Here is a 25,466-nt window from a genome sequence, read left to right on the forward strand (position 1 = left end):
TCTTGGTGAGTCCAAAGTTCTGAACCTAAATCACTTTCTATCATAACTTGCATTACCAACCTAAAAACACCTTCTTAGACCTTAAATAATTTTCTTAAATTCTTCATGACTGAAGCTTTTATGTCTCTCTACTTTGATAAACATTACCTCTCTATTGTTTTTTCTTTTCTGAATCTGATAATAAGGAGAACTGTAAGACTAACCATTTAGTCTTCAACCCCATCAAAGACCTGAAAAAGCTAAATATTACCCAAATAGACAGGAAGTATAGTACAAGCAGCTTCCAAAACTATAAAAATGACATTTACTGTTGGCTGCCTGGTAAATTGACTCTCTGCAGTGTTGGAGGATCCATCATTGGCTTACATGCCCAGGATATCTGACAGACTTTTCTGTGAAGCAGGGATTATGATAATTTTCTTGGACTATTTAAATCCAAATCACTTTGTAAGGTTTGAAATAAATTACTTGACTTTGAATAATCAATCCAATTATGAGCCCTAGCCAATTAATATCTCCCTACCATTTAAAAAAAATCATTAAGAATCTGTAATTGGTCTTTCCTGATTTGTGCTTTTTGTCAACCTATCCTAGATAATAGAATCTCTTCTTTGTATTTTTTTCAGGAGCAAGTTGTAATCCCTAGCAAGACAAAATTATCTTTACTGATCCAGAACAGTGCTGTTTAATTGCTCTGTGGATGAGTTTCTCCACTCCTGACCTCTACTGCCAACTTGAATTTGATATGGAGGCCTAAAAAAGCTCCCCCTAGAGAATTTTCCAGCAAGGTGTTACCTTGTTTGTCCCTTGATGATCTGCAAGCATTAGTCTAATGCTGGCATTTGCCACACCTTCTGCATATTCCAGAAGGCTCAGGCCTTTTAGGGTTACATTGGCTCTGCTTACAGTTCCTTTGGAAATGAACTTGCTTGCCACAGCCACGACATTTGACAGCTTGATTTTCCTTAAAACCTTCAGAGATTGCTTCTCTACTAAAGTCGCATCATAAGTAGGAGATCCAGTGTCAGCTGTATCTCTAATCCATTCATTTATTGGTGCTGATCTTGCCTTTACAGACCTTATCAACTTTTTGCACACAGAATTAGTATTTTCAAAAGCCAAAGATTTGATTAATACTTGCCTATCTTCTGAATCTAATACTCTTCTATTTACAGCTGAAGTCAATCTTAGTAAGAAAAAAAAAATCAGTGAATGCTTCCTTTGAACCTTGCATAATTTTAGTAAATGGTTCAGCCCTTTTTCCTGTTTCTTCTACCTTGTCTCAAGTACTTAAAGCTGCCATACAACACAGTGCCATGGTGGTATTATCATATCCAACCAGCAATTGTACATCAGCATACTGACCTTTACCTAGAAACTGATTATGGGAAATAGTGATACTTCTAGTCCTATTTCTCTGTTCTATCTCCTCAGCTACTTCCTTCCACCATGATTGCCATTGTAACTGAGAATCTGATATTACTTTTGTCAAATCTTTCTAGTCTTGGGGGATTACTCTATTGTGTCTCACCAAAGAATTTAATATCTGTTTCGTGAATGGTGAATGCATACCATATGAAGGAATGGATTCTTTAAAAGTTTTAAAATCTGGCATTTCTATAGGATGGCCATGTAAATTCTTTATAATGTTGGCGGTGCCTATCATCTGCTGATATTTGTTAGTATCTGGATAAACTAGGGTTGGTTTTCTAACAATTTTTCCCTGACCTTCTTCAGTTTCATTATAAGTGTGGTAGACTCTCGTCTTAATTCTTCTGTCTCTGTCAAGTATCTTTTACATTTTTATTTATAAATCTTTCTCATTTTCTTCTAATGCTTGTCTTTTATCAATCTGCTATATATATATACATATATATACGTGTATATACATATGCATGTATGTATATTATACATATGTTTCCCTGTATCTCTAAAGCTTTTTTTAATTTGAGAGGGGCACAGAAATCCATTATGGCTATTAAGAATAAAATATAAAATTTTAAATGATAGTAATGATAGTAATCATAATGATAGTAGTGAAAATTATGATAGTAATCATAATTGGTATTGAGTCAATCTCAATTAAGTAATTTATCTTTTCATTTTCTATTTTTAAACCATCTAAAAGTAATACTATATAGGGTCCCAAAGACCTGTTATCATATTTTCATCCTTACATGACTTATTCATTTTAATATTAATCTCTCTCTTTAAAGACTTCCTAAGTATCTTACCAAATCTGATGACTTCTCAGCTTTTCCTGCCATTTCCATATGTTGAACCTGGCATGAATTTTCTGTCTGATTTCTCTCTCTGTGTGTATTTTTATTAGCGTGCCTCTGTTGCTCCAAGATTCTCCACCCTGCCATACTTCTGTGGGTATAGGTTCCTTCTGTGGCTCAGCTAGCACATGGCACTGGGTTCTGGCTTTGCCCTAGCCACTTGACTCACAGGGAAGAGTCAGCTCTGCCACTCAGTGCCCATAGCAGCTGACTAAAGAAACTGTGATTCTATGCACTGGAGTCTTTTCTACCCACTGTGTTGCCAGCTCACGGGTACCCACCCAACTCTGTCTGCAGCCACTATCTGCAGCAATATTACTCAGGCTGGTGCATGTTCCATGGACTTCCATCATCTGTTGTGGGCACCAGCTGGGAGGCACACTTACCTGCCTCAGCTCTGGGAAGTTGCTGGGTCCCTGCCGTAGCAGGCAGTTTTATCTAGTCTTCTGCTGAGTTCAGAGCAGTGTGCAGCTGCTAGAGGAACATTTTCACTGCTTTCCACCCAGGACTTTTCTCAGACTTTAAGCTTAGCTATAGGTGTGCCATGTTGATTGCCAATTATAACCCAACTCTGCCTATGTTTGTATTATATGCCCTGCGTTTGGCACCAATTATAATGAGGCTTTCTTTAGACTGCCAACTCCCAATAATGACACAGAGACATTTTTTTTATTAATATGAAAGCTTGGCTTTAGCTTAGGCTTGTTCCCAACTTGCTTGTATAACTTAAATTAACCCATTTATACTAATATATGTTCTGCCATGTGGCTCATTAACTCTCAGTCCTGGCACCTGTTTATTCCTCTGTGTCAGGCTAGTGAATTCCCTGCACCTGATTCTTTCCCAGAGTTTCTATCTCTGACCAGAAGTCCTGCCTATCCTCTCCTGCCTGCTATAAGCCATTCAGCTCTTTATTAAACTAATCAGAAAGTGATGGAGAAGATGTTTACAAAACACTGAGACAGGTGATGATTCATAAAAATAATAATAGCAAAGTCTGGCCTGTATTTAGCCCTCTGCTGGTGCAGAAACCAACATTTGAACAATAGAAAGATTCCATTTACAGTGCACAACCAACAAGTTTGGGACTCTGGGGATGCTAGTTGAGATCAAGACTTTGGGGCTTCACCCTGTTAACTGGAATCTCTATTCATCTTTTATGTCACCTGAGATAAAAAAAAAATGGGTTTAACTTTAGCCTGTTTTGATCTAAATAACTGGAATGGCCAACAGAGTAGGCTGCTCATGAGACAATATTCCAGATGACTGATGCTGAGAAGTGAGCGATGGATATTGTTTGATATGGTCCTCCATGGGTCTCTTCACAATCCATAAGTAAGGTACCTTGTGTCCTTTGAATTAGATAATCTTTCTGAGAATGTACAGAGACTATCCTTGGATGATACCATTTCTGTTTCCATGTGAAGTTTGGTTTGACTATAATCTTAAAAGACAGAGAAGACATGTTCTCACTGTAGAGAAAAATAGCATTGCCTAAGCCCATTATATAATATTTGGATCCTCTATGCTCAGAATTACTCTTCTGTGATGCAGCCTATTATTTTCAGTGGTCAGCTGGGCCCTCTTCATGCCAGTACTTAAGAGTTGAGACATAGGGAATTGTTATTAAAATATGAAAATTCTGGCTACCATTTATTGTAAACAATAAATGATCTATTGTCTCAGACCCAGGAATGCTATGGTTTCTACTAATATGGTATGAGGTTAACCCTTTATGTTAGAAGAAAGATAAACTATCAACCAATTCTTAGCTCATATAGTGTGGAAGAGGAGAGTGGGCATGTGAAAATTCAGGGCATAAACTACTAGATTAGTAAGAACAGGTGGGCAGAAGATCATAGGGTCATGGGCATCCTAGTGGAGTCTATGGCAGAACACTTTTGGTCTAGGTGGGCCATAGTACTTTTCATCTAATATGAAACACTATTAGCTCTTACTTCTTCCAGATTTTTTTAGTAAGAGGAGTTTTGTTAGATGTGTTTTCTCTTTGGCTAGAGATTGTCCAGAGTCCTATGAAGAGATCTAGAAAAATTTTATTTCCTTCCAGGCTTTCCTTTTGTGTCCCTCTCTTTTCCCCAGACATCTCTTTTCAGTGAAAGCCTATTTTCATGGAAACATCCTTTAATGGTTAATTGTATCGAAGGAGTCTGATTCAAATCATTAGCACACTATTTTTTCTTAGAGAGTATTTTTTGAGCTTATTTGTATTGTGGGAAGAAATAGCTCTTGTATGTGGAAGACATTTACAGCATTTTTGAGCAGGCAGAGGTATTTGGAATACTTTCTGGCACAGTCGACTATGTATTCAGAAACTTGGCTTGTCCTATGTGACTGGTAAGGGTACTGATGACTTGTTCTCTGGTACGTTACCACCATGAATAATTATTGGTTTCCTTAAGTAAAGTCACAGTATCCTAAAACTGGGAAGAAAAGATCTTCAAATACATCACCTTTTAAAACTCCTTTGCAAATATCCACTGGTTGCAATGCCTTAGGTCTTAATTTTTCATGCTGAGGGGCTCTTTTCAGAGATTTGTACAGCATCAAGAGAAAGGATTTTAAAGTAACCTTCATTCTAATTAACTTGGCCCATTTTTGATGAAACGGGAATGATAAACTTGGTGATTAATTGAGATTGCTAAAGGTGATGGCAGATCTGGGTCTAAATGCTCCCATAAATTCCCCCCCCCCCTTGCTTGGAATGAACACATCATGGGCTAAAGGGCAGAGGTTATTAGAGTGAATGAGGTTCTTGCCTTTTATAGGTTGATGGTGTCCTTTCACTTGGGGTGGCAGTTAGGAGAGAGGAGAAGAAATCTTCATTGCTCTCACATTTGGACTGTATGGCGCATTCCCTAATGTAATGTGAAATATCATCATCAGAGAAAAGAAAAGAGTAGAGTGCCTGGAAGCTCAGGACTGCGCCTGCCAATAATATCAGAAACCACTCAGGGAAAGTAGTTGCTCTGTAATGCTTCATCTTGGAAGACTTGACAGCTCTGAAAGGCACAGGGGAAGAATGCCCTTGGACCTACAATATTTTATATTTCCTTGTAAGAAATTTACATTTCATTCCCCTTTCTTTACCTTTAGACCACTTCCTCCTCTCACACAGTTTTCGGTTTTGCATTTATGTCATTGATATCCATACCCATATTTATTTCTATCCATATCTAAACTCTGCATGAGAGAAAACATGATGTTTGTCTTTCTAAGCCTGCTTATTTGTCTTAAAATGACAATCTACAGTTCTAACATTTTCCCCAGAAATTAGGGAAGACCTAAATTTGTCTTTAGAATTCAATAAGACTCCATTGCGTCCATTGTATCCATTATATCCACATTATATCCATTATATGCACATTACACATTATATCCATTTATTTGTTGATGGGCATCTCGGTTATTTATGGGTTGCACATCTTGGCTATTGTGAATTGTGCTGCAATGAGTGTGATTTATAAGCATGTCAATAGTATTCAGACTTAGATTCCCCTGGATCTATAGGGATAGATAGCCAGGAAACGGGTAGCTGGACCATATGTTAGCTGCACATTTAGTTGTTTGAAGAATCTCCACACTGACTTCCATTATGGCTGGACCAGTTTACAGCCCTGCTGGTCTATCAGGATTCTTTTTCCTTCTTTATTCTGACCAGCATTTTGTTTTCTCGATTTCATGATGACAGACATTCTGACTGGGTTGCAATGAAATCTCAAATAAGTTTTATTTTGTATTTTACTAGTGGCCAAGAACATTTTTTTTTTCAAATGTCTATTTCCTATTTATATTTTTTCTTTTTAGATTTGTTGACTGGATGATTTTATTTTGGTTTTTAAGTTTTTGAATTCCTTGTAGATTTCTCCTGTTCTTCTGTCCCTCTCGTTACTCTGTGGTTTCCTTTGCTGTACAGGAGCTTTTAATTTTCATGCAATCATATGTGTTAACCCTTGGAGTTATATGCTGTGCTATTGAAGGCCTTTTAAAGAAAGTTTCTGCCTATACCTATATCTTGAGATGTTTCCCTATTTTCCTTTAGCACTCTGGGAGATTCTGGTCTTGTTTTAAGGCCTTTTGGCCATTTTTGTACAGGTGGAGAGACAGGGAGTCTAGTTTCATTCTTCAACACGTGGATGTTCAGGATTCCTAGCATTACTTACTGACTGGCTTTGGTGCCTTTGTAAGAAATTCAGCTGGCTAGCTGTGTGAACCTCTTTCTGGGTTCTCTACTGTATTGTATACACATCTGTTGTTAGTCCCATGATGCTTCTGTTCTAAAGCTCTGTAGTATAATTCGAAGTCAAGTTCTGGATAACTTCAATATTCGCCTTTCTGCCCAGCGTGGCTTTCCTTATTTGGTGTCTTCCATGGTTTCATATGAACTTTTATATTTATTTCTTTGGTTTGGTGAGGAATGTACTTGTTGCTTTGAGGGGACTACAGTGAATTTATAGGTCAGTTTCATAATTTTGTCATTCCACAAGTATGAAAAATCTTGTCTCCCTCAATATTTTTCTTCAATATTTTAAAGTTTTTACTTTTGAAGTCAGTTTGTGTCCTTTGCCAGGTTTATTCCTAGATACTTTTCTTTGCCGAGGCTGTTCTGGATGAGATCTGTTTTCTGCATTTCTTTATCAGTAAGTTAGTTCAATACCGATATACAGAAAAGCTAGTCATGTTTATGTGTTGATTTTTGTATACTGTTTCTTTGCTGAAAGTGTTTATCATATTGAAGAGTTTTCAAAAAATGCAGAGAATTTCACACATGTATGCAATGGTTTTGATAATATAAGCATCCTATTTTCCCCCAACTTCTGCCAGACCTCTCCACCAGTGTCGTCCCTCTCCACCAGTGTCCTCCCTCTCCATCAGTGTCCTCCCTCTCCACCAGTGTCCTCCCTCTCCACCAGTGTCCTCCCTCTTCACCAGTGTCCTCCCAATTTCTTGTCTTCCGATTACTGTCACCTAGCTCAATCTGTCTTCTCCTTATATACATGGGCATAGGACCATCCATGGAAGCATGGGCATGCTCACAGGGACTCAAGAAGAGAAAATGGACTCTTTCTGCCCCAGCATCCTTCAGTGGCCAAAGCTCCTCAACCATGGGTGTGCTTTTGTGAGTGTCTTTCCTGGGGAAGCCTGTGAGGCCTTTTCAGATGGTAGCATCCGAAAACAAGGATGTTCTGAATTGTTTTCCTTTTAAATTCACCCTTTTCTTTTTCTCTTGTCTTGCTGATTTAGTCAAGACTTTAAGCACTGCACTGCACTGCACTGAGCAAGAGCAGAGAGAATGGAAGAAATGCTTTTGTTTTCCTTCACTTAGTATAAGGTTGTTTATAGACTTGGTGAGCATGGCTTTTACTATTTTGAAGTGTGCTTCTGCCATGCCTACATTCTGTGGGGGCTTTTATCATGAAGGGGATGGTGAACTTTGTTAGAGACATTTTCTGCATTCTCTTGAGATGACCATGTGATTTCTGTCCTTGAGTCTATTTATATGCTGTATAATATTTATTGATTTATGCATGTTGAAACATTCTTATGTCTCTTGAATAAAAGCAACTTGATCATAGCTTATGCTACTTTCAGTGTGTTCTTGAATTCGATGTGCAGGTATTTTACTGAGAAATTTTACATCTATGATCTTCAGGGAAATTGGTGTTCTGTGCTGTCTGTATCTGGTTTTGGTATCAAAGTAATACTGGCACCACAGAATAAATTTAATTCTATTCCATCTCTTTCTATTTTATGGAATAATTTGGAGTGCATTAGTGTTAGCTTTTATTTATTTATTTAGGTTGAGAAGCTATTACTACTTCAATATTGTTGTTCGTTATAGATCTATTTAGGTCGCTCGGATTCCTTAATATAATTTTGGTAGAATTACCATGTATAAAAGTTTGTTAATTTCCTCTAGATTCTCTTTCTTTTTTGGAAGATGTTTTGAAAACATCTATAATGGTCCCTGAATTTCATTGCCGTCTGTTATGATCTGTTTTTTGTTTTCAACTTTGATTTTATTAATTTAGATATCCTCTCATACTTTTGATTATTTTGGCTTAAAATCTACTGATCTTGTATGTCTTTTAAAAAAGCCTACTGTGTTTATTGTTTTTTTTAAGAGTCCATTCCATCAACTTTGCTCCTGATCTTTATTATTTCTTTCTACCTATGGTACTAATTTTGGATGTGCTTTTTTTCCCCCAAGCACCTTGAGGCATATTGTTAATGTACTTATTTGAGCTGTCTCTGATTTTAAAGTTTTATCATTTATTTACTTAGTGTGTATGTGCATGTGGCCGTGTATGTGGGCATGTGTGTGGGTGTCAGAGGATGACTTTCTGGAGTTGGTTCTTCCTTTTCATCATTTGGGTCCTGGGCATTAAGCTTAGATTGGCAGCAGGTGCTTTTACCATCTCACTTGCCCCTCTTTGAAGTTTTAATTTAAGCACTCATAACTATAAGCTTTCTTTTGGAGCTGCCTTGTCTGTCTCTACTGTGTCTTTTCATTTATATTTGACTCTAGTAACTTTTTGTCTTTTACTTTTGGGTTTTTAAAGATGAAGTTTTACTCTGGCTGTCCTGGAACTCACTCTGTAGATAAGACTGGTCTTGAACTGAGACCTGCCTGCATTTTCCTCCTGAGTGCTGGGACTAAAGGTGTGCACTGCCATGGCCCAGCTATCTCTAGTAGCTTTTAAATTTCTTCCATGACTTCTTCATCGGCTCATGTATCACTAAAGTGTGTATTATTTAAAAGTCATCAACACTCTCATCAGCAGTTTTATCCAGCTTTAAACCTGTGAACTTCAGTAATGACAAGCATGGAAAAATATTCGCATGGATGCAGTAGTGGCACAGTGTTTTGGGGGGTAAGCAACCACTTTCTGAATGGATGTAAGGCCCACTCCACAGTAGGAAACACACACCTGGTCCTGTAAGTTTGGCCAAAGACCAATGGTTGGGGCATATACAAGCCCCAGGGGTGAGTGGACCACCACTATTCTAATATTCTTCTAAATGGACTCAGCATCAAACTACCTTCTAAAACTGTATCTTTCTACTTATAGTTTGATACAGTTCTCAGACTTTACCACAGATGTTTCTTTGGGCAGTAGAGGTTGGTTAATGTAGAAACTCTCAACTAGTCAAAGAATGGAAAACAAGTATCAGTGGAGTGCTTAGCCACAGATGAAACAGCCGTAGGACACTCCCCTCTCTAAGATTCATAGTTCATCCAGAAGAGAGAGTGGAAAGATTGTAAGAGCCAGAAATTAGGGAAGACAGGAGAAAACCAGTGTCTTCTGGGCTTCATTTAGAAATTCACGGTAGTTGTGGTTGCTTGCAAAGACCCACACAAGATCAAGTTAATCAATATGCTAGTATGAAGTGAAAAGAGGCTCACTAAGAAGCTGTGAACTGTTGATGGCTTATGGGAAAAGGGGAGTCACTTTTCTTTAAGAGTATGCCTTCTCCTAGATGGATGTAGTTCCAGTAGATGGGCTTACAACCAGAAGTATGTATAGCACAAATTGTTGTCAACAGGCTATTTAAAAAAAAAAAAAAAAAAAAAAAAAGAGGACACAAAAATTTGGGGGGTAGAGACTTGGAGGTGGTTGTGAGAAGAGCTGAGGAGAAGAATTGGGGTGAATATAATCACAATTATATGAAATTAAACACTTAATTAAACATTTAAAGATAAATTAAAAACATATTTACCTATACATTTATATTATTACAATATATACAATAGACTACATACAGTAAGAACTACCATGAAATAATCAGGAATTATATAAATATTAAATCCATAGTGTTTTGCCTATTTGTACTTGGCAACCTTGAAAACATCTTTCCTATCTTGTAGATAGGAAATCAATTGTAAATCAATGTCTATGATATCTCATCTCTAGCAACCTAAAAACATCTATGGAGGCCTAAAAACATTTTTGCCCCTAAACAACTAAACTTAATTGTAAAACTAAACCATCTGGTCTCCAACCTCATTGGAGACTTGAGAAGGAATAAAATTAATTACCTGAGTAAACAGGAAGTGCAGGTTAGCAGTTTCCAAAATGAAAAGAAAAAAAAAAAATGGCAGAGACTGTTTTCTGCCTGAACAGTCACCCAAAACTCTCTATAACATTGGGGCATCATCTTCAGCTTTCTGGCCCAGTATATATGACATACAAATTTGTGAAGCAGGAACTATTGAGAACTTGCTTACCCTGTCTTGGCAGAGCTTGGCGGTCAACTCTGCCTGCATCCAAGCAGAATTCTGTCTGTGGCAGAAATGAGGACATTTTGCCCAGTGGCTTGTTTGCCACATTTGAAACCATCTCCATAAGGAGATTCTTTGATGCTCATCATCTTCTTTGAGGTAGCCTGGATGTTGCCAGGAGTTAATCTGTCTCATTGTCAAAGACTCTTTAAAATAATAATAACATCTTTAAGTGCCATATTCTGTGGGTCTCTGAGGTTTTTGAAGATCTTATCCAACTATTTTACTTTAGCCATCTATAGAATCATATCTATTTGTTAGACCTCGTATGTATATTATTGTGATAAAGATAGATTAGTAATTGATATAACTATGAGTTGATCAACTAACAATTAACTAGTATTACTTAATTATCCTAAGCAGCTTGCAATAGCACTTTCAAAGTACTGGAAATAAACCTTGTATTATAATTGAGTTGTATGGGTACAATACCTCACATTAGAGTAGGAATATATGTGATGTACATGAAGAATAATCTTAAATTTGAATTATATAGCAATGTACCAAAATTAAACTTATTTCCATCAATATACAAAATTCTTTTTTTTTTTAAAAGATTTATTTATTTATTATTATGTATACAGTGCTCTGCTTGCATGTACCCCTGCAGGCCAGAAGAGGGCGCCATATCACATTACAGATGGTTATGAGCCACCATGTGGTTGCTGGGAATTGAACTCAGGAGCTCTGGAAGAGCAGGCGGCGCTCTTAACCACTGAGCCATCTCTCCAGCCCCCAAAATACAAAACTCTATACCAGTGAATTACAAATAACCATTTTTGTGAGTAGCAATTAAGGCCTTAAGTTGAGGAGTAGATTCAATAATCTACTTTTTGTTCTATCATCCCTATATATTTATATATTCCCCCTTCTTTCTTTTCAACCCCTGTCTCCAAACCTAAGAAAGAAAGATAAAGGAAAAGAGAGACATCCCTGAATCCAACCTCATTTTCTCTCTGAATAAGACAAATAATAACTTATGATCAACTCCCAATGAAAATAAACATCTATAACCCTCCAAAAAGCCCCCCAAAACCTACCCAATCCCCCTCAAGGGAAATGGGGCATCGTTCTCTTAAAGTTTCTTCTGGCTGATTTGGGACACATAATACCTTTGTAGGGGCCCACAAACAATTGGAGAAAATGGCTAAACAACCTAGGAATAGCATTTGTGGTCCAGTTTCTAAATGTTGAGATATTCCAGGCTTAATAGAAATCCTGTGTAAGACAGTCTGAAATGCTGGATCAACTGGGATTGGACGCTTTCTTCAATGCTGTCCTGGGAGCTGTGCTGTTTTGATGAGGAACAGCAACTGAAGCATTTAGGGTGATAAAAAATTTTTAAACTTAAAAAGTATGTCTTTCAATGCTCATGTATTTGTGTATATTTTGTAGCGTTTCTTGTTATTGATTTCTAGTTTTATTTAACTGTAACCAGATAAGATAGAATTTAAAAAATTCTTTTGTGTTTGGTAAGATTTGTTTTATGCAATAAAAGGTGACACATTTTAGAGAAGTTTCCATTGGCTTCTTAGAAGAATGCTTATTTCATAATTGTTATCTGTTAAGTCTAGTTGATGTATGGTTCAGTTTAACCTTAGAGTTTCTTCATTGTTTTTATTCTGCATGAGCGATCTAATGAAAAGAATACATTATTGAAGTCTCCTGCTTACTGTTGTGTTAGGACCTATATGTCTTTTTTCTAATCAGTAGTGTTTGTTTCATGGAATTGGGACTCTAAAGGCTTGGTGCATATGCATGTACAATTGTATCTTCTTCATTTGTTATTCCTTTTCTTAATATTTAGTGGCTTTATGCCTTGAAGTCTACTTTATCAGCTATAATAACTGTTATGTTAGCTTGTTTTAATCTATCATTTGCTCAGTATTCTATCATTTTACTTTCAGTGTCTGTATGACTTTTCCAGTGAAGGTGTTTCTTTATTTGTGTTTATGTGCATGTATGTACTTGTGTGTGTACATGGGTGCATGTGTGTGTATGTGTGTAGAGGCTATAGGTTAATGTCAAGTGTCCTCCTCATTCATTTGTGTAACATTTTGAGACAGAATTTCTCACTGGATATGGAGTGTATTGATTTGAATAGATTAGCCAACCAACAAGTCCTGGCCAGGCAACCCTCATGTGTCTACCTCTCCAGTTCTGAGACTACATTGCATACTAAGACTCCAAAATGAAATAAAACAGCATCAAAAGCTCCAAGAGAAGACCATAAATAAACCTATGAGAATGATATCAGATCACTCAACCAAAACTATTAAAGCCAGAAACACACATAATGATAAACTCCAGGCCCTGAAAATAGCATGTGGCTTTTTACAGTGGTTCTGGGGCTCAAACCCTGGTCCCCCCACGTGTATGACTGGCACTTTACTGACTAAGATGCCCCTATTAGCCCCACCCTTGGAATATGGTTCTTGGAGAGAGAAACTAGCTGGATGTTGTTTTTGATTATGGTCATCTAACCTGAATCTTTAAAAAATTTTTATTTTTGTCAAGATGGCGTTTTTCTGAGTGGCCTTGGCTGTCCTGGACTCTCTTGGTAGACTAGGCTGGCCTTGAATTCACAGAGATCTGCCTGCCTTTGCTTCCCTCAGTTGGGATTACAGGAGTGCACCACTGCACCCGGCCTAGTCTGCATCTTTTAATCAGAAAGCTAAGGGTATTTAGATAGAGGGATATGACTTACAGAGATTTACTGATTCATGTAATTTTGGGGTAGTTTTCTAATCAACTGAATTATTGTTTGTCGTGTTTTTCTCTATTCATATTAAGGATTTGCTAGTTTACTGAGCTGGACATAATTGATTATTTTTAGTTTATTTTTGTATTTCTATTTCATGAATTTTTTCTTTGTACCCCATTGTGATTGAAACATTTTCTCTCTTCTTGTGTAGTATTCGATTAAAGTTCTTCTACAATGTTCAATTGGTGCTAATAAATTACTTCGTTTTTGTTTGTCTTGAAATGCCTTTATTTCTCCATCAATTTCAAAAGATAAATTTGTAGACTTTAGTAATCTTGGTTGACAATTATTTTCAGGGCTTGAAGTATATCATTATATGCATTCCTGGCTTTAATAGTTTCTGTTGAGTGATCTGATGTTATTCTGATAGAGTTGTGGTCCTAGTATTTTGTGGTCCTAGTATTTTGATTGATAGACTATGGAGAAGGTCTTCTTTAGTCATATCTGTTTGGCATTTTAAATAATGATTGTGTCTGAATGGACACTCTTTTCCTAGATTTTGGGAATATTCTGCCACAATTGTGCTGAGATAGAGTATCTATCTGTCTGTCTGTCTATCTATCTATATCTCAGCTCCTTTTTCCCTTTTTTATTTAATTAATTTATTCAGATTATAACTCAATTGTTATCCCATCACTTGTATCCTCCCATTCCTCCCTCCCTCCTGCTTTCACCCTATTCCCCTCCCCTAGGTCTATGACTGAGGGGGACCTCCTCCCCCACTATATGGTTATAGGCTATCAAGTCTCATCTTGGTAGCCTGCTTATTCTTTCTTTGACTGCCATTAGACCTCCCCACCAAGGGGAGGTAGTCAAATATGGGGCACCAGTGTTCATGTCAGAGTCAGTCCTCACTTTCCACATAACGGTGGAGAATGTCCTGTCCATTGAGTATATCAGAGTAGTTCGATGTTTACTATTTGTATTGTCCTTGGTTAGTGTAATAGTTTGAGCAGACCCCCATGGGCCCTGATCCACCTGTCACGATGTTCTTCCTGTAAGTTTCTAGGACCCTCTGGGTCATTCTATTTCCTCATCTCCTATATTTCTCTTACGTAGAGTCCCAGTAGGATGTCCTCACCTCTATCCTAATATCCTGGTAAGTGAAGACTTTCGTGGGACATGCCTTTTGGGTTAGTGCCCAATTATAAGTGAGTATATACCATGTGAGTCTTTCTGCTTCTGGGTTAACTCACCCAGTATGATCATTTGTAGTTCCATCCATTTGTCCACAAATTTTGGGATTTCTTTGTTTTTAATAGCTGAGTATTATTCCTTAGTGTAAATGTACCACAGTTTCTTTATCCATTCTTCTACTGAGGGACACTTAGGCTGTTTCCAGGTTCTGGCTATTATGAATAAGGCTGCAATGAACGTGGTTGAGCAAATGTCCCTGTTGGGTGGTGGAGCAGCTCCTTTTTCATCTCCATAGATTCTTGGGTTTAGTCTCTGAATTGGTTACTAGAAGTTGTGGGCATACTGATTTTCCCTGTTTACTGATGTCTGAAGCTAACATTTCCTTGACTTTGTCTTCCATCTTTGATGCTTTTTCTGTTTGTCAGATTTATTAGCAATATTTTTCACTGAATATTATTTAATCTATTGTGTTCTTCATTTTTAACATTATTTGTCTTGCTTTCTATAAATTATTTTCTGACTGATTTTTATCACCTATCACTCTATTATCTAGGTATTACTTCATTTATCTGATTGTATTATTATTTTTTTTTTTTGGTGTTTTTTTGAGACAGGGTCTCTCTATGTTAGCCTTGGATGTCCTGGAGTCACTTTATAGACCAGGCTGGCCTCAAACTCACATCGATTCGCCTGCCTCTGCCTCCCAAGTACTAGGATTAAAGGCGTGCATCACCACACCCTGCTTGATTGTATCATTTTTGAAGTCACCGATCACATATACAAGTGATAACACATTGTAACAGCAATACCGTCAAACTAAAACACATACAGAAATATGCTTTAAATTAATTAAAGACAACTGAGATACCATCAATTACCACAGAGTAGAAAATAGCAAGAGAATGGTAGAGTAAGCTATGACATTAAAAATTAATAAGGGTACAAGTGCGTAATAGTAATAGTATAATAAAACAAAGGAAAGTGGTCTGGAAAAGGAAGAATGGATGGAAGAAAGAAAGAAAAATTTAGATGAAACTGAAAGGACAACAAACAGAAGACAGAAGACTTTTAGAAGAGAGAAAAACAAGAGATTAAAAACACGAGTTCACAATAAACTAAAACGGAAGGAACAGCAAGCAGTAGACAGAAGAAGTTTAGGAAAAAATGAGAAAGAAACCATTAAGAGAAAAAAAAAATATCCTGGCTGCATAATGACCAAAAAATGAATAAGCAAAAATCAGTTAAACATAAGGAGAATTTAAAATATTTAAACATATTGAAAGTAAACATAATAGCAAGAATGTAGTGGGAAGGAATGGAGGAAAAACTCAAGGGACAAGAGAAAAAAACAAACAGACAAACAAACAAACAAGACACAACAATGATGTATTGGTGGTGCGGGCTCCTGTAATGATGGAGTCGGCCAGGTGCAAGGGCTGGTCAGGGCTTCCCTTGCTGCTGACCTCTATCAGACTGCTCTCACTCACTCCAGGTCCTGCCCGGTTTGGACATCTTGGGATGGAGTGCCAAGAAGAATACCCTGAATGTCCTGGGGTATGGGGGAGTCAGGCGGGGCACTGGAGCACTTCCTGGTGCTTTTAACCTGGCGCAGCAATAAACAGCCTGTGGTAGAAGAGGCTGCAGGAGTATTTGCTGGACATATGTTTTAGAATCCTCAAGTTTGTAAGTGAAAAACTGTCCAGCAGAGAGAAAGTTGTGCTTTATCACCCACTGAAGCCAAAATGTTTTGTAGGTCACCAGGGCAACTCTGCCTCATGGTGGCTGATGGTCGGTTCTGTGTCTCTGGGAGGAAACAACCCTGGCGCAACAGTTGCTTGGATATGAGGCTATATCCCATGTTTCCTAGTAAATCTGATATTGTTTAGGTAGCCAGATATCAGGCATTGGGTCTGTCCCTGGTTCAGATAGGTAATTCTTCATTAGCACAAATCAACCATGTTTTAATGGTTAATTATATTTTTCTTGTCAGTGATTATTTTAGAAAGAAACACACGCTTGACCAGTGAGATAGAAGCAAAGTCTGTTTGTTGGGGCAAAGTGCTTCTGGGACTGTTTTCTTTATTTTTAAAATGACACAGAGGAAGGGGATTCTCTCTAGCCCCGTTTGCATTGCTGTGTGAAGCTAAGATGTCCGGAGCTGCCGCATCCATCTTACCACCATGAGAATTCAAAAATAAAGGGGAGCATGCTTAGAATGGCAGAGCTGAAAGACAGATGGGAAGACTCTGAGTCCTGTATGAGGTGACTGAACCACTGGACTGTGTGGAGTGTGCCTCAGTTCCAAACCTCATGGTGTGTGAGACAGTATCTTTAAGCCTTTTTTTTGAACTAGAGGAAGCCAGAGTGTTGTGTAGGTCGCCACAACAGCCCTTTGTCACAGAACTTCATGGGAACCCATTTTCACTTGTCCACCTGCCTGGTTGTCTGGCTGGGGGGCGGGGCAAGGCCAGTTTCTCACCCTGCAGCAGTTTTCTTGACTGACGTTGCTCATCCATGAGAAAGAGCAAGGGCCCTAGTTTAAGGATGGGAACACCTCCAGAAACGTTATTGCACAGAGCCTTTTGCCTTTTGTTTCTCAAGTTGGAAAAACAAGAAGATAACCCCCCCCATATATTTCTTAATTTCTTTTCTTCCCTAGTTCTCACATCTCTATGTATCTCAAACATGATAATTTTTATGAGCAACCGAGTTATACATAATACATCTTATGTTCTTAAATGTATCAACTGATCTTAGATCTTTAAAGGATGCTAACAAACAACAGAGAGGGCCCAATTTGTAAATTAATTTTGGAGTATAACTCTCTTTTTAAGTGGGTTGCCTGAATTCAGAGGTTGATTTTTTGTTTTTTGTTTTTTTAAATTCCAGAAACAACTGGCCTTAAAGTGTGGCCTACAGAAGCCTGCATAATCTACAACGCACTGCAGCCTTGTTCCTTAGTAACTATGCCAACACAGTTATGGTTGGCTGTGCATGCTCTGACCAGACTCTATTCTGGTCTTTATGTTATCTCAATGGTTTAATTTTCAGGCCTTCCTGTCAAAGGGAATCAGAGATCAGATATGTTGAGTAACTTTCTCAAGGGCACACAGCATGTGTACAGTGAAACCAGGATCCTGGGGCCTCCCTAGCCCCATAGAGTTGGTTGTTTTCACACTCACCCTGACCTCCTGATGGCTCTCAATTACCATCTTCACTAAGGTTTCTATGGAAAAACGCATTCTAAATTCTGCTTGCTATGCCAAGAGCACATTTCTCAATGCTGGCAACTGAAGTTCCCTTTGCCCTTCCAATTCCCCCTTTTTTTTCTCTCAGTAGATTTTGGGGAGAGAGAGCATGAGAGAGAGTGAGACAGACAGACAGACAGACAGACAGACAGACAGACAGACAGCACTTTGGCATGAATTCCATACTGTTATTCCCAGGAAGCTTGTACCCAGACCTGGCATTTGCATGCCCTCACTCCACCCCCATCCTATTGGGTAGCTGAGCTGGAGGTAATGGACACACTCCAGATTTCATTTTTGCTGCTTTACCATCCAGCCATTGAAATAGACTCGAGAAAAGGGCCCTGCAATTTTTTTCAAATCCCCACCTCAGACCAAAACTTAACTTTGTCAACATTCAATAAAATGTGGTTTTTAAAACAGTGAGATTTCTGGTGGCCCCTCATCCCTCCCAGTTGGCAGCTTACTAGGTGAAGACCATCAGAAACTTCTTTATGCCTCGTCTCACCCATCCCTCTCAGCCCCTCCCTCTGGCTCTAGAATGGACATTCTTTCCCCACCAGGCTACCACTAGCTTGCTCCTTCTAGAAACGTTGATGGCTTGTAAAAGCTGTCAAGCTGTCTAATGCCTCCCGCTGGCCTTTATCACACCAATGTGCAGTCATGATTTCTTAAGCAAAAAGAACTTCTAGCCCAGGTTTTGTTCCTTCTTTCAGTAGCATTTTTAGCCTCCTCTTCGTTCTTAAAAGCAAGTCTCAATTCCTCCTGCTGCCTGGCAGCTCTCTTAGCTATGCATTCTTTACTGCTAGGAGGAGTACCTTAAGGGTATCTGCTAGGAGGAGTACCTTAAGGCCATCCTTCCTGCCGTTGGTTATGATTAATATTACATCGAGGTCTCGTCATTGTAGCATTAATTACATGCTGTTGGTGCGGTTGTTTGAATCTGGCTTTATGCTCCCCCGCCCCTTTCATTTCTTAGATTTCATCCCCAACTTTACTACTTTTCAGCTTGTACTCAAGGGGTGCAGGCAGGTTTACCAGGGAAACTCCTGAATCCAGAAGGTGCTGGTTGCTGATTGGCCAAGAGGAGGAGCTTCCATCCTGTGTTGATTCTCATTCTGTCATTTTCACGGATAATTGGGAATTGGCCTTATAAGGTGGAAATAACGTGAAAAACAAAATAGGAAGACATTATCAACATAATAGACACTGACAATATATACAACCAAATGAACGCTTGGCTAAGAAATTACTCAGGATTTTTAGGAACGAGTGATTTAAAGTTATTGCTAAAACAAGTGAAAAGTATTCCCTTTGGTAGCTGAGCATCCGTGGTCTCCATAGACCTTTACTGCCATTAGTTGATTAATTAATTCATTAACACTCGTAGAGTACAGGATATCGACTCCATATGGCACTGAGCAGGCAGTTGGATTTCTTTAGAAAATTTCTCATAGACGAAAGCACAGAAATAGTAAATAATTAAGCTCTGAGCTGCCTGGTTGTGATCTTTTATTGATCAAGGCAAAGATTTGAGAGCAGGAAGGCTTTGGGCACTTTCTCCAACCTGACTCTATTTGCCCCGTGATGACATGCTACTGTGAGATGCTTGTTCTTATTATAAAGCCTTTAAGGAAGAAAACAAGCTGGCAACATGTTTACAGCCAGAGTTAATCCTGTCTGGGGTTGACTGCCCCCACCATGAAGACTGAGCATTTTCTGGTGGGTTCCCAAGAGGTTGTGAAAATGAGATGACAAGTGTGCTGCCTCCTTCCTTCTCAGTCCTGGTTTCATTAAGCAGGGACCTAATGCCTTTTTTTCCCTAATAAAGCTATTAGGCCAATGACTTATGATTTGTGCAACTCAGTGAGACCTCCTGGGAATGAAGGTGGGGGCCAAGCAGACGTGCCTGAGCATGGATCAATGACAGAGAAAGTGGCTGAAGCCTTTCTGCCTGGTGGGACTTTTGTTGCTTCCCTCCAAGGGCACCAAATTGTTTGCCCCAGCACTGGACTCTGCTCACGGTATTAAGAAAGCTCTTCTTCTCTGGGTCTCCAGAGGGATCCAATGGAAGGGAGAAGAGGGAGGGAGGGAGGATGGGCAGCTGTCTCCTGGGCTCAGCCTTCCCCAGTCTCATCCTGCTTCAGTTCACGTTGCTCCTGCTACTTCCCTTCTTCTCAGCAAAGCTTCTAGTGGCACTGAGCTCCACTCACTGTGTCCATGGTTCTGTCTCCTGGACACATCCCACTCTGGCCTTTCATGCTTCTCTCATGGCTGCTCGCTGATCCCAAGGTCATTTCATGTGTCTGCAGGCCAATGTAACAGGTAGCCATGCAATTCCTCTGCTGCTGGTGTGGTGGGGTTGAAAACTGCCCATAGCTCTTCCATCATATTTGAGCCCTTGGTACTTCTGGAAAAGCTCATGTGTGTGTGTGTGTGTGTGTGTGTGTGTGTGTGTGTGTGTGTGTGCATGCCTGCGTGTGTGTGTGTGTGTGTGTGTGTGTGTGTGTGATGCATCTGTGTGCATATGCATGTATGAGGGAGGTTGTCTGTATGTGTGCATGTGGAAGCAACAGGTCTATTTCAAATATCCTCTTCTATCATCCTTCACATAATTAGCATTATCAATCATCATCATCATCACCACCACCACTGCCACCACCACCACCACCATCATCATCAAATGACTAGAGACAGAGTCGCTCAGTAAACCTGGGAATTGCTGTTTTGATTAGCAAGCTCCCAGAATCTTTTTGTCTTTGCCTTATCAGTGCTGGGGGGGTACAGGCACATGCTTTTATATGGCTGCTGGGGATGGAAACTGAGGCCCTTAAGCTTGCACTAAGCATTTTATACACTGAGCTGCGCCCCGCCCCCAGCTCCATCAAAGTGGTCTTAAAAATGCAAATCTGGTGTTTTTTCCTCTTCCTCCTCTCTCTTCTCCCCCTCCTCCTTCTCCACCCCCTGTTGCTCTCTTTCTTTCTTTCTTTCTTTCTTTGGCAGGGACTCATATAGTCCATGTTGACCTCAGACTCAATAAGCAGCCATAGGCTCTCCATGTGGTGCATGCTAAAGTATGTCACTTAGGCATCTTTTGCGTCTCTCATTCAACTTGAGAGCCTCCTGCCTCAGTTTCCCAAGCGCTTGCATACCAGGCGAGTGCCACCATAGCTGATGGAAAGCACCTTTGTTTCCAGCTTTTTATTTTGCCCTCCACCATTTATTTCCTCTGCTCTCACCACACTCCATAATTTGGCATCTCAATACAGGCCCCTACTAAGCCGCTGGCTTGTTCCTGAGAACCATCACATGTATCACTTCCTCCAGGAAGTCTTCCAGGCCAGCCTCCTGCTGCCTAGCCAACTCTGGCGCCCTTTTATGTGCTCCCACAGTCCTCAGTTCTTCGTTCAATTACAGCCCTTCTCTCAGGTTTTATAATTGTATTTCAACGGGCTGTGTGTTTCCTGCTGGACTGTGAAGTTGTTCAGAGGAGAAAGTGCCTTTTATCTTGACCCTATGGGGCTTGACTCACTGCCAGGCCCAGAGAAGGATGTAGTAATGATGTCCTAATGGACCAGCATTGAGCCCCCACCTTTGCCAACGCTGCCGGCCTGTGCTGCCACTGTCAGCCGCCAGCAGTAGGCATATTTTGCCTCACCTGGCAGCTTCCTGTACCTCTAGACATCTACTCAAAAAAGTATGGGGCTAGGGTTTGATCTCATCCTGCCTGTTTCATTTTGGCTCCAGGGAGCTGGTACTGGCATGTGCTAATTGGATGATGGCACCGAGTCCAGCTGGTTTTGTAAACGTGGGCACAGGCAGCGAGCAGAGCACAGTTCAAACAGAATCATCTTGGAAATCCTTTGATTCTCCCAGCTAAGCAGTCCGACCCTGCCCTTCTGGGAACTTGGCATCACTCTCCTATGCTATTATTGATGAGACTCCGCCTTAGAGACCCACTCTGGAGTGGAGACTACAGTGGTTGCTGCTGCTGTACACTTAGACTGTTTAACCCTGGAAGGCCTCGCTCTGCCCATCATCACAGTGGGCATCATGTAGATTAGTCACGTGGTCGGCCAAATGCTCGAGGCACAAGCCTTTCTGACAGAGTCTGGTTGAGCTTGGAAAGGCAGCAAGATCCGAGGGCGAGAGTGTGGGATAGGGGGAGCATTGTCTCCTTAGGTGTCTGGCTACCCTGAGGGAGAACTGTCCAGGTTGTAGGTGCTGATTATAAATGAAACTCTGGAAAGACCTCTGCTTCTCCAGCCATCCCTCCCATCACCACCACCCCCCGCCAGTCCCCACCTCATAATTGCCTGGGTAGATTCTATTTCCCACAGTCCAGGTTGTAGCAGCCATAGGTGTGGGAGGCCAGCTAAGAAGGATCTGAGAGCAACTTTGCCTCTATGGGGCGGGGTGGTGGTCCTCGTGTTGACCCTGTGTGAGTTCATGTCCACACATTGTGCTTGTCAAAGGGACAGCTTTCCCCCGTGGAGCTCTCCTAAGATCAAGTGTAACACTGGAAGGCACTGGTCCTTTTTTTTCTTTGGCAGGTGTGTGTGTGTGTGTGTGTGTGTGTGTGTGGTGTGGTGTGGTGTGAGGGACTCTGGAGAATCTAGGAAAAGCGGTGACAACAATCCCTTGAAAAATGGTTCCTCACACATGCTTTGTTGTGATCTAAGTCATTTCAGGAGACAAGGTTGCCTGATACAGAACCCTTGCTGTGTTACCCTGTTCTTTTCTGCACCAAAGTCTCCTGTTCCGCTGCTGCCCCAGACACTGTCATTTCTCTTTCACTGTTCTTATGGCAGGCAGCCCTTGAAGACGCAGAGCAAAGCACAGCCTGTTGTAGAGTTCTGGTTCTCCGAAGCAGGTTGGTGTGGGTGGTTCCCTTGCCTCCGTTCATTCACTGAACGACCCTGAGGCCTGATTGATTGAACGGCTGTGCTGAGCATCCATTTCCTTGCTGGGAAGTGGGCATTGTCCCCGCACCAGCCCTGTGGGGGTCATTGTGAGAATTCAATAGGGTCCTGCTTGTCAGGGCTTCTGCAAGGACAGACTTAGTGGGAACACAGGGCTTGAACCCTTCATTCTCTGTCCCTTGTGCCTAGTCACAGGGTCTCCGTACAGTAGATATTTAATTAAAACTGGTGGGAAAGGAGGTAGAATCAGGTGAGATACATTTACACCTATGAAAGCCCTGCCAAGGTGGCCAGGCAGGTGGCAGTAAGGGAGAAGCGATAGTGTCCCCATCATTCTAGGCTTCTGTGTTTTCTTAAAGCTGGACGGCTGGCTTCTTAACTGAGAACTTGGGTAGTATAGAATGAAAAACAAAAGTAATGTGAAAACAATAGCAGATCAATGTAGAAGCCTTGGCTTTGGAGGCGGAACTGGGTCCAAAACTAGTCTCTGCCACTCACTGGAGAGTGAGCAAACCTTCCCTTTTTGGGCCTCCATTTCTTCAAATGACATATGGGGGCGGGGATTGACACTTGCCTTGTCTGATGCTCATGCATACTTGACTAAGTCAAGAGTAAAAAAAAAAAAAATGTTGAGCCTACAGAAGGCATGAGAGGGGTGGGGGCTTTGGCTGCAACTGTGAATGGTGGAAAGCTGAACAAAATCAAGCCGCGGCAGGAGGCGTGTACTGCCTTCAGCTGGCCTGAGGTCAGCCCTTGGCCGCCACTGCAGATACGGTTGCACAGTGGCACGCCTGACATAAGCCTCCTGGTCGAGCATGCTTGCACTTGGTTTTTTGCTTCACCACTAGCTCGCTCTGTAAGTCAGTCAGCCTCTCCCTTCCCCAGTTTCTTTCTGAAATGAAGACGATAGATCCCACCTAGTGCATAGAGTTACTTAACTGTGGGGACACAAGCGATGCACCTCGTCTCGGGAACACAGCAAGTATCCACTCAGTGGAAGCTTTATGACAAGCCTTGTTTGAGAGTGAAGAAACGGGGTGAGGGGCAGGGGTGGGGGAGTTATCTATGCTGCAGACCCCATCTCATGCTGAAAAGCTCACCTGGGAGTAGAGTTCAATCTTAGATTCTTGAGAAAGTATCACGTTTTGCCTTTGTTCTATAATTGTATCTCAACAATGTAGTCGTAAACTATAGATGGGCCAAGTGGGGGAGAAAGGCCAATAGTCCCTAAACCCAGAGATTCTCTACAGTCCAGGGCAGCATGCTCTTTGCAGCTTGCCTTATGAGAGATGCTCTGTGCATTCTTCCTGGACAGCTGGTCCCTTCCCTCATGAGTCCTTGGAACTTTTGCCAGCTAAGGTTTCTGTCCTAAGTAGAGGAAATCCACCTCAGGTATCCGAGGGTAGAGGTCATGCGGACCCAAGCAACCAATCTCCTCCAGGAGAGCCCATCCCCACCCCAGGGAGATTGCCGGGCTTCGTTCAGATTCATCGTCACTTGGAGCTGCACCTTTTCTCCAGGCTGTGCAGGGATGTGCATCACCATGGAAACGCTAGAGGTGAAATCACTCAAGTGTTGGCAAGCAGGGTTTCTCTCTGGAGCTTGGAAAAATGGAGAGCAGGCTCGTGGTGTCACAGAAAGGAAAGATGCCCTTAAAACAACCCGAAGCGTTCTTTATTCCATTTGGGGAACTTTCCCTTTAAATAAAAGCTGAACAATAAATGAAAAGAAAAACGTTTCCACTCCCTGGATCTGCCACCCCAGAGAGCCCACTTGGAATGGACATGCTGATCCTTCTGGCTTTCCTAACCTGCCGCACCCTGTAGACTGGATAACACATTCTGCCTGGAGTTGCTATTTTAAAGTAATGAAGCTGGGGCCCACAAGTGTGATGTTTTGTGCCTGTTGGCCAATTTCTGGTTCTTTGTTTAATTTGGGGGCCTAGAAGATATTTGCTAAATAAGTGTTTGCTAGGCTACTGGTGTCTAAGGTCAATGAGGGACGTGTTCATATGCCCAACAGTTCTTAAGATAAGCTGTTTTAGTGCCTGCTCACGGGCAGTTTGCCCTCGGACTTCTGGGTGCGTGCAGCAGCTCCTGGAAGTGATTTTGACAGCTTTGGCTTTGGGCAGGAATGATACTGATGAGGAGCAGGGTATTGGAGAGTGGGTGTGGGTGCCAGGACTAGCACTTGGGCTGGTTAGGGGACCTAAGCATACCCTCAGCCTCCTTAGAAGGCCATCCCTGTTGATCACCTGATAATTCTACATGATTCTTTCTGGCTCAGTTTTATTCTGCTGGAGATAAAGAAGCACTGATATTAGTCTCCTTTTAATTAGAACAGTTTGGAACACATTGTAAGATGCCCATCCCCCTTCTACCCTCCCCCACTTCCTGTATTCACTGAGTGCTTGTCAGGCCTCAGACATTATGTAGGGCTAAGTTATAGTCTTCCTGGAAATAGCCACCGGTCAGGAAGTTAGAGTGAATATGTCACGGATAGGGATGCTTCTTTGCAATTTTAGTTTTCCTGTTTTTATCAGGGACTTTGATACTAAGTCAAGATTATAGAAACGGACAGATAGACTGACAGACAGACAGGCCAAGTGACCCTGAAGTTAAGGTCAAGGTTTCAGGTTTTTAAATCTCTTGAAATATCATTTGCTCTATTCTACTCTGTGTTGTTAAGGACAGGCTTCCTCTTCTCGGTTTCTCCTTAGTTGCTCCACACTAAGCTTCCGGCCAGGACAATGAGGAGAGCGCAGTGGTTCCCATTAATGTAGCTGAACAGGCTCAGGCAGTGCTGTTTTGC

This window comes from Acomys russatus, chromosome 32 (assembly GCF_903995435.1).
Source record: "Acomys russatus chromosome 32, mAcoRus1.1, whole genome shotgun sequence".
Classification (NCBI taxonomy): domain Eukaryota; kingdom Metazoa; phylum Chordata; class Mammalia; order Rodentia; family Muridae; genus Acomys; species Acomys russatus.